This window comes from Citrus clementina, unplaced genomic scaffold (genome assembly GCF_000493195.1).
Source record: "Citrus clementina cultivar Clemenules unplaced genomic scaffold, Citrus_clementina_v1.0 scaffold_5, whole genome shotgun sequence".
In the NCBI taxonomy this organism is placed as follows: domain Eukaryota; kingdom Viridiplantae; phylum Streptophyta; class Magnoliopsida; order Sapindales; family Rutaceae; genus Citrus; species Citrus x clementina.
Window position 1 is genome coordinate 2177624 of NW_006262201.1, and position 13041 is coordinate 2190664.

General features: G+C 34.7%; 1 pseudogene; it reads right to left on the bottom strand.

The window, feature by feature from the left end:
* Positions 1-11996: 11996 nt before the first annotated feature.
* On the bottom strand, positions 11997-12847 carry LOC18042898 (annotated as a pseudogene).
* Positions 12848-13041: the final 194 nt, after the last annotated feature.

A 13041-nucleotide genomic window follows, 5' to 3' on the forward strand; every position in this document is an offset into this window, starting at 1 on the left:
TTGACAATTGCATAAAGATGAAGTGCAGTTTATCATTACAGTTTGAGAAGTGATGAACTTGGAAGCTAAGAAATAAGTTTAAACTTCCGTTAGTTTTCAATTTTAATTAGTTAACGAGGTTAGGTTTTGGCGTTTAGATAGGAAAATTGTAAATAAATTGAGTGGATTCCCACTCCCACTCCCCACTCCAAAAATGGGTGGGGCCCACAGAGTGGGATTCCCAATCCCTCCTTATTTTAAGTAAGTAAACGCTGGAGTGGGAGTAATCCACACTCCTCACTCCCACTCCAGCAAGTAAACACAGCATTAATGAATGCATCAAATCCTATAATTCTTACTCTCTTCTTATTCCTTACACTCAAAATTTCTTCCTACCGAAAATTTTTGGATTTTTAATCCAATATTGTTAGATCTTTAATCTAACGTTGGGCTTATATGTGAATGATTATGTGTTGCAGACTGTCATATAAGGTTAAACCAAATTAAAAGTTATCCATTTAGATTTTTGATATTATGGGCTTTAATGTATCTAATACGGTGTGAGACTTAATGTGTAGAGACCCGATAATATTCTAATTCTATGATGGGCAAAATTAGGAATACCCAGTGACAACAGGAAAATGTTGTCTATATAAGTGGTTATGGTCCCTAGGTCACACGTATCTTTCTATTCTTTCTGAAATCCCATCGTTGGAGAGAGCCCTGAGAAAACTTAAAAGATTCTCTAGGAGAACGTGTAGATATGGAAGGCCAACCACACAACCCTAAAGAGCAATTCAGCGTTATGAATTCATGTACACTTCCGCATAATTTTGCTATTAATTCTTGGTGATACAACATGAATATTTCTAGGTATAGGTGATGGTTTTCACCAAATGTTTTTCTTGTTCCAACAAGTGGTATCAGAGCCTCTTCATGTTGAATCATTGAGAATCAATTATAATTTTGATTAAGGATTAAACATTTTGGTGTCCTTAAATCATTAAATTTGAGAACAAAATTAAATAAATTTGGAATTAACAAAAATAAATATTCTGAAATTCGGTTTCATAATTTCGGTTTCCTAAAGGCTCAAAGTTTTGAGGTGGACGGTTGCCATTGTCGTTAAGGTTCATGGCTAAGGTATCAAACGCGACTGAGATTTGATGGCCATCATGCGGTTGTTGGGTTTCATGGCAGCAAAGCACAGCACCATGCGTGGCTGGGCTATGGCGTGTTGTACACAATTTGCGCGGTTGGCAACGTGACTCACATTGCTGGTGCGCGATTTTCGCTGATGCAGCGCACTGCCGCGCTGAAGAGGAAGAGAGTCGCGGCATGAGGGAGAAGAAAAGCAACAGCCACAATTGCAACATAAAAGGGAAAGGAAACCGAAGAAAAAAAATGTTTCAAGGTTTTGGCTGGCGCCTTCACGCCGCGACGAAGGAGAGGCAGCGGCGACTGAGGTTGAGGCCGCCGCTCAAAGAATTAAAGAATAAAATTAGGCTTTTTTATTTGGGGCCGGTCTGGTCCAGTTCTGTTCAACCCGAACCAGTCTATTTTAGAACCGGTCAATGGTTTGAACAGGTCAAAGTTTGACCAGTCAATGGTTGACCGTTGATCGGTCAAAATTTGACTTTGACCTGAATTTTTTAATTTTTGAGTAATTTTTCTGCAATTTTAAATTCAAATATTGATAGGTTTATATGTGTTTTAAGATAGATTAAATGAAGCAACATGTCGCCAAAGTGACCTCTCTTGTGGAAATTAATTTATTTTGGAATATAAAAAGTTTTGTACATGTAATTCTGTAAATACCGATCGGCCCAAAGGAAGGTCCATGTTTGATAGAGTTGCATGTGCACCTATGGTAATGAACACGTGATGATTATTCAATTTTACATGTGAGTAATAAATCGGCCCAAAGGAAGATTTATTGTTTAACATGTTCTTATCATCAGTGTTTGATTACTACACCATGATATCACTTACAAGTTAATATTTTGTCGAAAGATGAAATATTAATAAAGTGTCTGATATCTTGAGATGGGGTTTTCCTTTATTTGAATTTAATTTTATTTTAAGACTAATATGAGCTTGATTTGTTTATTTGTTGTTTTTTGTTAAGTTATGTCTACGACTAATATTACTACCAACATCAATTCCATTTCTATGCTAAATGGCTCTAACTTCAAATCATGGCATGAGAACCTTTCTAGTTCTCGTGGTCATGGATCTTGACCTTGCGTTAAGGGTTGATTTTCCCCAACCGCTCACAGATAAAAGTACTCTGATAATAAAAGGGAAATGGAAAAGTGGGAGAGATCAAATCACATGTGTATCGTGATCATGAAGAAGGCCATTCCATAAGCATTCAGGGACTCAATGACTGAAAAAGCAACTACGGCTAAGGAGTTCCTTGCACAGATTAAGCAGAGGTTTGTCAAGAATGAAAAGGTTGAAATTGGCACACTTTTGACAAGCCTAATTTCAATTTGGTATACGGGTAAAAGCAATATCAGGGAGTACATTATAGAGATGTCTCATCTTGCTTCTAAGTTAAGAGCACTTAAACTTGAAACTCTCTGAGGACTTGCTAGTGCTTTTTGTTTTAATATCCTTACCAACACAATTTAACCAGTTTAAGGTGAGCTATAATTCTCAAAAAGAGACTTGGTCTCTAAATGAGCTTATATCACACTGTGTTTAGAAAGAGGATATGCTAAAGAAAGATAAGGTAGAAAGTGCTCACCTACCTTCTACCTCTAAGGGCAAGAAAATAAAGAAGGATAAGGAACCTGCAAATACAACACTTCAAAAGAAACAACAAAAGAAATTGGATGATCGAAAAGCCACTAATTATTTCTTTTACAGAGTTCAAGGACATTGTTTGGTTTGTTCTGAGGTTAATTTAACTTCGGTACCTAGACACACGTGGTGGATAGATTCTGGTACAACCACTCTCATTAGTGTGATTATAGGGGTTGCTTGAATTACCGAAAGCCCGATATGGTGAAAGATACATCTATGTGGGTAATGGCAAGAAGGTTGAAGTTGAAGCAATTGGAAAATTTAGATTATTATTAAAGATAAGATTTTATTTGAATCTTGATGAAACATTTGTTGTTCCGTCTTTTAAACGGAATTTGATTTATGTTTCCACTTTGGACAAATATGGTTATTCTTGTTCATTTGGAAACGAAAAATTCAGTTTGTTTCATTATTCAAAAATGGTTGGTTCCTGTTCTTTGTCAGGCGATGATAATCTTCATATGCTTGATACGATTGGTTGATTTAATGAATCCCTGCAATTAAGTACACGAGGTGCAAAAAGAAAATTAACTAATGAGAATTCAACTGCATTATGGCACAAGAGATTGGATCATATCTCTAGACGGAGACTAGAGAGACTTGTGTTAGACGAAATTCTCGACCCTTTAGATTTCACAGATTTCGATATTTGTATTAATTGTATTAAAGAGAAACAAACCAATAAAAGGAGATTTAAAGCCAACAGGACTTCGGATGTCTTAGAACTCATACATACAGACATTTGTGGGCTATTTTATGCGGTTGCTTGGAATGGTCAACAATATTTTATGACATCCATAGACAATTTTTCTAGATAAGGCTACATATATCTCCTCTATGAAAAGTTACAGTCATTGGATATGTTCAAAATCTTTAAGGTTGAAATTGAGAACCAACTCCTTAAAAGAATCAAAAGTGTCTGATTTGACCGTGGTGGTGAATACTGTGGTAGATATGATGTTTCAAGTGAACAACGTCCATGCTATTTGCTAAATTCCTAAAGGAATGTGGTATCGTTCCACATTACACTATGCCAGGTTCGCCCACTATGAATGGTGTTGCTGAAAGATGAAACAAGACGCTTAAGGATATGGTGAGGAGTATGATTTATCATTCTACCTTACTAGAATCACTCTAGAGAGAAGCGCTTAAGACTGCAACATATATTTTTAATAGAGTTTCAACTAAAACAATTGTCAAAACCCCTTACGAGCTTTGAACGGCTAAGAAGCCTAGTCTAAATCACTTGCATGTTTGGGGATGTCCATTTAAGGCAAGGCCTTACAAGTCTAATGAGAAGAAACTGGACTTAAGAATGGCGAGTTACTATTTTATTGGATACTCAGAACGATCCAAGGGGTCTAATAATCCCACAACTAAGGTGATTTTTGAGTCAAGAAATGCTCGGTTTTTTGAGGATGTTGAGTTCGCAGGGGCAGATATGGCCTGAGACTTTGTCTTTGAAGAAGAATATGTTGATATTCCTATAGGTGTTATTGACATTGATCAGGGTCTCATTTATAACTTTGTTCAAAATACAACAGATCAAGACAATGTTGGAGAAGCCCCCATACAAGAAGTTGTTTCAGAAGAACAAACTTATCCACAAAAGAAAGGAGAAATGCATTGCCAGATGACTACATTGTATTTCTCCAAGAACATGAGGCAGACATTGGAGTAATGGAAGATGATCCAATCAATTTCCGTCAAGCCATGAAAAGTTCCAACTCTTAGAAGTAGATTGATGCCATGGATGAGGAAATGAAGTCCATGAATGACAATGATGTATGAGATCTTGTCCCATTGCCAGAATGTGAAAAACTTATTGGTTGTAAATAGATATTTAAGATCAAGAGGGATTCCAAAGGCAATGTGGAGAGGTACAAGGTGTGTCTTGTCGCAAAGGGCTTTACATAGAAAGAAGGCATCATCTATAAAGAAACTTTCTCTTTGGTTTATTTAAAAGACTCTTTCAGGATTATAATGGCATTAGTGGTGCATTTCGATCTTGAGTTACATCAGATGGGTGTAAAAATGGTGTTTCTCAATGGCAACATCAATGAGACAATTTATATAGTGAAGCTAGAAAACTTTATGTCTGGAAACCCAAAAAACATGGTCTACAAACTTAAGAAATCCATCTATGGGCGCAAACAGGCATTTCGACAATGGTATTTCAAATTTCATCAAGTGATTATCTTATTCGGTTTTAAGATGAATTTGGTCGATGATTGCATATACCATAAGTTCTGTGGGAGCAAATATATTTTTCTGATTTTATATGTCGATGACATTTTGCTTGCCGGCAGCGATATATGCTTATTATATGACACCAAGAGATTTCTAGCTAAGAATTTTAAGATGAAAGATCTTGGTAACGCCTCTTTTGTATTAGGCATACAGTTACACCAAGATCGCTCCCCGGGTATTCTTGCATTATCATAAAATAGTTATACCGAAAAGGTTCTCAAGAGATATGACTTGCAAGATTGCAATACCTCTATGGCTAAAGGAGACAAGTTTAGTCTCACTCAGTGCCCTAAAAATGATTTTGAGGAAAAAGAAATGCAGAAGATTCCTTATGCATCAGTATTAGGAAGTTTGATGTATGTTCAGGTTTGTACGTGACAAGATATTGTGTACGCTACTGATATATTGGGTAGATATTTAAGTAATCTAGGAATATACCATTGGAAAGCAACCTAACGGGTTGTGCAGTACTTATAGAGAACAAAAGACTATATGTTCACATATCGGAGGTCGAATCAGCTTGAGATCATTGGTTATACTAACTCTGATTTTGTTGGATGCCAAGATAGTATGAAATCCACTTCGAGTTACATCTATCTGCTGGCTGGGGGTGCTGTCTCTTGGAAGAGTGCTAAATAGTCTCTTATAGCCTCTTCTACGATGGCAGTCGAGTTCATAGCATGTTATGAGGCATCCAATCATGGAATATGGTTATGGAATTTTGTCACGAGGTTGCGTATAGTAGATGGTGTTGATGGACCACTCAGATTATTTTGTGTTAATAAGTCAGCAGTGCTGTATTCCAATAACAATAAGAGCTCGACAAAATCGAAGTATATAGACATCAAGTTCCTAATTGTTAAAGAAAGAGTTCATAGTGGACAACTGTCTATTGAGCATGTTGGTATGACCCTTTTTGGACTCAAGTTAAACTCAATCCAAGAAACTCAATTTAAGACCAAGTATTACTGTAACATGTTCCACTAAGTCAGGCCCTTTTGTTGCTCTCTCCTAACTTGTATAATTAAATGAGAGGTCAACCGAAATAATGAATGTTTGATTAGTGTTAAAAATTGTATATTTATTAAGGGATAAAAATGTTATTTTGTGCTATTAATGTAATTTATATTTGTAATTGTGTAACATATTGTGAATTTCTAATTATTTTTCTAAATATTTGATTTTGTGTATTTTTTTTGTGTTTATTAGGTAAAAATAATAATTTCATGCAATTTGAGGCTCCAAACAAATGTACGGATGTCAAATTTAGATTCCGGAAGTCTGAGAAATTATGTTATTGTCGAGGAGGAGTCGAGACTTTTGTTGTAAATTTTTATGTTTTTACCACGGTAAATGTGATAATTGTAAAATTATAAGTTTTTATCATATTAGGTATGGTAATTGTTAGTATGATGTGTTGGATATGCTTGAATGAATTAAATTAGGTTTATGTTTTATTAGTGGGAAAAATGTAAGGTTAAGATGTAATTAGATTTTTTTTTATTTGTGTGGTGTGAATTTACCAAGTATTAGTATAAATAGAGAGGGGGGTGAACACACCTCTTCACACCTTCTCTTCTCTTCTTTCCCCCCAAATTCTTCTTCTCATCTCTCTTTCTAATATATTTTCAATAAATAAAATTAGTTTTATTTTCAATTTTCAAGCAGTTTTTAATTATGTCTTTTTTGTTTTTAAAGAAAATTCCTTTTATTTTAAATACGTTTAGCTAAATATTAGTAGTTAGGGGAAGGTGAAACTCTTAGTAAAAATATAGTTTAATCAAATTCTATTTTTAATTTTATAAATTAAAAATTTTCTATTTAATTTTATCCATATTTTATATTTTGAAAATTTGATTTATTGTAGACAAACATGGGAGTTTGGCACAATGAATTCTTAAACTCTTAGTATAAAGTATGGTAAAATGATATTTTGATTTATTGTAGACAAATTAAGTTTTGGCACATTAAGTTCTTAATCCATAATAAAATAAATGGGAAAATAATTTTAATTTTTACAATTAATCTTTTGGGAAATAAAATAAAAAATAAAAAATTTGTTAAATTGTATTTATTAGTAGGAGTGGATCCATATTCCTAACTAATTCAATTTTATAGTTTTTCTTAAACTAAATTTCATATTTTTAAATTTTATTTTTATTTTTTTGATAAACTTAAATAAACAAATTAAATCCTTTCTCTGTGGATCAACCTCGAACTCACCGAGATATATTATAACTAGACACTCTTATACTTGGGAGTAAATCAAACACTTTTAAGTCGTGTCAATGTTATATAATTTATTAAAGAAAAATGCTACAGCAAATATGCAACAACTCATATGATCACTCAAGAACCCATCTAGATTATTGTCACTCAACTACAGTTAAATGAAATTTGATATTATTATTTTTATTATATCAGTAAATATGGTTTTGGTATGTGTACCTATTCTTTTTAATGGTGAATGAATTGAATGAAATGACGGGTCGAGGTTCAAAAGTTCTGAGGCTAAAGGGATAATGATATCACAATAAATAACATATAGGGAATTGTTGAAGAAGGTAGCTCAAGTTATTGATATAGATATTTCAGAATTTGAAATCACAATAAAGTTCAAGCTTAAGACATCTCATGGCTTGATATTACCATGAGCCGTTCAAGCCACTTTGGACCATGTTGATTACGATCTAGATGTCACAGTGAAGCAAAAAGTCATTCTTGGGTTTCCTTTAATGTAATTTTGCTCAATATATAATAATATTTTATTTTACAAAGAATAAATTGAAATATTTAATTTTGTATTCTAATTTATATGTCATTATCGATCAATTTTAGAGTATTAACATTATTTGGCCATGCACATGTGACCGTGTTGTAGTAATTTATCACCATCGGTTTGATTTATTTGACTTTAATTGGCATGGTTTATCACCAACAAAAAGAAATTGCAACAAAGATGAAAAAAAATGCTATTCAAGAACTAATCATGTCCTTGAGATAGTGCAATGAAAAATGTTCATTCAAACTATCATGCAGTCATTATCTTACTCTAGTAGCAAAATGTAAAAAAAACAAAAACAAAAAAAAAAACAAATGCGCTACCACAATGCTGCCAATACAGAAGAGAGCAATAGTAGCCAGACAAACCAAGATGATATGAAAAAGTAAAGCAGCACCAGAAATTTTTATAACAAAAGCTATAGCATCTTTTGCAGTGATATCAAGGACTTCTTTCTAATAATCATTTTTGACTTCTTCAAGATTGGAAGATTCCTAGACAAATTGTCTCTAAGTAATGAACATCGTGTAATACATGAAGGTCGTGTAATCTTGTCATACATGAAAATTGTGTAATACAAAACTGAAGGTTGTGAAGGTCCTATAATATACGACTGAAGGTCATGTAATATTACAGAAAATCATGTCATAATCGACTGAGGGTCGTGCATTATATGAACTCACATGGAACCCACCACCGAAAGCCACACAACCCGTCGCCTGCAACATCCTCCCTCAAACAAACAAAACACACACACACACACACACAAAGTTAATGCCTTAACGAAGCAAGCTGCAGCCGACCACCACGCAGCAACCACCGAGCCTCCGCGAGGATCTTGATCTGATTCCGATCGACCGATCTACTGCTACAAAGTACTGAATCTGTTGCGCCACCTCCAAGCCTCCATTCCTCCACCATCACCCAATCCGATTCAAGCTCCATTAACCCAGCAAGCAGCGACCCAAATTTTGGCTGTCGAATCGAGTTTTGGAAGCTTTGAGTTTGAGCTTTGAAACTTGATGGTGATGATATTTGTGAAAGTGACGCGTGGAAGTGAAGTGTTAATAAGCATTTCCCTAATTTGACCCATCTAAAACTCGAACCCGATCCGATCCGAACTCAACCCGATTTTTCAACCTGATCCGATTCGATCCGAATATATTCGGATTGGATTGGATCGGGTTATAAATTCGGGTTGAATTCAGATGAATTTTTATTCAACCCGACCAACCCGAAACCCGATGGGGTTGATCCGAACCCAACCCTAACCCGATTTTGCTACCCAAGAGCATGGAAGAGTGGTTTTTAAGCAACTTTATTGCCATCTACTTGAATTCGAATCCTAAAAAGAAAGTAGAGACTAAAAAGAATAAATTTTGGATTTTTCTCACCTCAATATTTTAGAAAAAAATATATATAGTGAAATTTGTAGAAGAGTAATGATATAGCCACAAACTCTTGTACAAACTTATTTTGTACAAACTGATGTAGCGTTAATTCATTGGTTGAATTAAATATATCTTAGCCCACATGATTTGTTTTTATTATTTTATATTTTCATTCAACTAATGAATTAATGCCACATCAGTTTGTACAAGATAAGTTTGTACAAGAGTTTGTGGCTGTATCATTACTCTTTGTAGAAATCTCTGATAATTAATTTGTATGTCAAAATGTCTCATTTATCCTCTAACAATATGTTTTTATAAAGTAATGAAACTCTTTGAGCACCGAAGATCAGATGAAGTATTTTAAATTTAGATGGGACTATGTTGGAAAAATGGAGGTTGCCTTGAATGTGATGCATCATCGTGTTAAATTAAATTACAACAGCATAATCTGTCTTTTCCTATACATTTAATAATATATTTAAGGGCAATGTGTAAATGGAATTTCTTGAAATATCAAGTATAAAAATGGTAGATTTCAAAGTGTTGAATCGCATCATAATGTTAAATTAAATTAGAATGGCAAAAATCGTCTTTTCGTATAAATTTAATAACAGATTTAACGACAATGTGCAAAATGGAATTTCTTGAAACTTCAAGTATAAAAATGACAGATATCAAAGTGTTGTAATATCTTTTCACCTTTTGCCATCTATAAATGAAAAAATGGTAATTTCTGTTTTTTCTCTTTTCTCATCTCATCCCCTGTAAAGATTATAAGGTTATTTGATAAAATAAAACATTTTTTCCTCAATAGTCTGTCATCACGAACATATTAGTTTGATAATCATAAATTACTGCCGACGAATTTTTCATCGAGTCAAAAAACTTTTTTCCGTTGTGATCTACTTTTTTTCTACCATTTTTAGTTGAACATGAGTTGTGAGCCATGGAATTCAGATCCCACGTAATTCGTACAATTATACTATAGTCTTTAATAATGATTTGGATCCTTCTGCAAATAATTTTTCTTAATCTGAATTTTTTTTTAAAAAAAAGAAAAAGCGGGCCTCTCAAAGCATGTGTTTATTAATTTTTTTTGAAAAAAAAAACGAAAATAGAGAATTTCGACACGCTGCATTTAAAAAATTATAAGGCTAATATTTAATTTATCTACAATTTTGCTATTTAAATGTCAAAACCTAACGTTTTTAGAATAAAGCTCAAGATTGAAAACGAACGGAAGTTCAAACTTATTTCTCAGTATCTAAATTTATCAACTTCTCAAACTCTAATGATAAACTGCATTTCTTCGTCAGGCAAATGTTAATTAAATTTCAGTAACAAATCATCCTCTTCGCTACTCAAATGTCAATCAAATTTCAGTAATAAATCATACCAAATAAATTTATAGACATGACAATATTTCAAGAAATGAAAAAAAATCTGGCCGAATAGATAATTGTTCTTATTCTAGGCCTACGTTCGCACGGGCGGTGTGGCCCTCTGAGGCAAACATTTAATGTGAGCAGCTCGAGATCCCAAATTTGTTCGTTGGGGAGGGGGGGAGTGTTTGGTCGCGGACATAACTCTATTCTTCTGGTGGATCGATGTTACCTACATGTACATATCATCCTCATCTTAATCCAACGGCCAGTTTGAATGCCAATTGGCATCGGCCCGATCAGGACGCGCGGAGGATGATGAAGATGGACGATTTTATTTTTGACAAGTAGTTGAGGAATCACATGGAGCGAAGGCAAGTCATGGGGATGAGGGTCGGGGGGTTGTCGGCTTTGTTTGGATGTATTTGTGTAATGAATGTGAATGATCAGAGAGCAGAGCTCACAGCCACAACAGAGTTCGCAATGTTACTTACATTACATGTCTCTGTGTGTTTTTGCTTAACAAACTCCTCTCTCCCTCGTTTTTGTCCCATCAATAAATAAAAAGACGTTGTCATTTTCTTTTAAAAAAAAAAAAAGATAATTGTTCTTATTCTTATAATAGAAAATATTATCTGGTTAGATTATTATTATATTATCTGGTTAGATTATTATTCTTATCCTTTAGAGAAAAACAAAAAAAAACAAAATCTGGCCAGCTAACAGGAACATGATTTATGCCCGAATCGGACTCACAATCTTTTATTTATTTATTATCTGCATTGCATCCATCTTCAGTGTATATATATAGAGGCAGATATACACATACTATATCAAACCAGAAGCAAAAGCAACTTAATTACTTCCGAGTTTTGATCTTATCTCATTTGAAGAATATGGAGTCTACTTACCCAGGTTTTTGAGCCAACTTCATTTTTTGATATCATTTATAATTCTTATTTTAGTTTATGTATCTATGAATAACTTTTCTAATATAAATTTTCAGGTAATGAGTGGTCGGAGGGTTGGACTATTCCACATTGGCACAGTATTGTGGAGGATGACACTGCAAACGATAATCTTGATCTTCTTGTTGTCCCTCAATATGGGAGAAATCTTGACCACACTGGTTAAATCCAAGAGTGTTACTCTTTTATACTATGTTTAATTAAATAAAAGGATGGGTATAGTTATTACCTGTCAATTATATGAGTTTCAAATTTAGTTTGGGTTGTACTACTAAAATCTCCTTGAGATATACAAGAGATTTTCTATGTTTGTGTCCGTGTAATTTACTTTCCGTAATAAATAAAACTATTGTGCATCAATGTGTTAATTCACTTAGTCCAGCAATACATAAAGATTTTTTTTTTTTTTTTTTGGAATGAATCCCACAAATATAGAAGGTATTCATCGGATAAAACAATCCATAGGAATTACAAAATTCAATTGCCCAAATGAAACAAAATTAACCATGTTGCAGCAAAAACTAACCCAAAACACTTGTTTCGGAGTTCAAACTCAACAGCAATTAAACTAGGTTGATAATGTGAAAAACACAAAGTAAACAATACAGAAGTTTAACGGTAACGCCTGAGAGAGAGAGTTTGGTTCCTCTTCCAGGTTGCCCTTCTTGAAGGTCGTGCCTTGTGGTGCAAGTGACCCTTTCCTCGGAGACCTCTGTACTTCTTCCCAGCAGAAGTGAGTCCACGAAGCTCCCTGTGCTTGTGGACAGGCTTACAGATCCAGTTGATCCTGGGTCATTGCGGATAGCATTGTGGGCAGCATCCACCAGGATTACCTCAAAGTACTTGTAAGTTGAATCCTCATTGATCCAGTATGAGTTGAGAACCTTAAGGCCACCAAGCTTACGACCGGCACGTTCCTCAGCAACTGAACGCTTGCTGCGCTGGAATTTAAGCTGAGTGACACCCTGGTTTGTCGGTTTACCATATACAATACCCTTGGGAACTGGTCTCTTTCGTCCTCCACGTCTTACACGCACACGATAAACGACATAACCCTGCTTGGCCTTGTAGCCCAAGCGGCGAGCCTTGTCGGGGCGAGTGGGACGGGTGACGCGGACGATGGAAGGGTGCTGACGGTACTCCCAGCACCTCACCCTCTGCAAGAACCTCATCACATCCGACTGCTTCTTCCTCCATAGCTCCGACACGTACTTGTATGCACCCATTGTTCGATCGTCGAGCTCACCTGTGCTGTGATGATAAGAGTTTTGGCTGAGAAGTCGCGACTAGCAATACATAAAGATTGAATCATGTGATATTATGCATATTAATTTAATCAATTATGCTCTCTTTCTACCTGAATATTATTGTGAAATTAACTCTACAAATTAATTCGCTAATTGTTGTATTTCGGCTATTTTAAAATTTCTTTATGGGGTATAAAATCATTGTTCCAAATTTTAATGGATGCATAA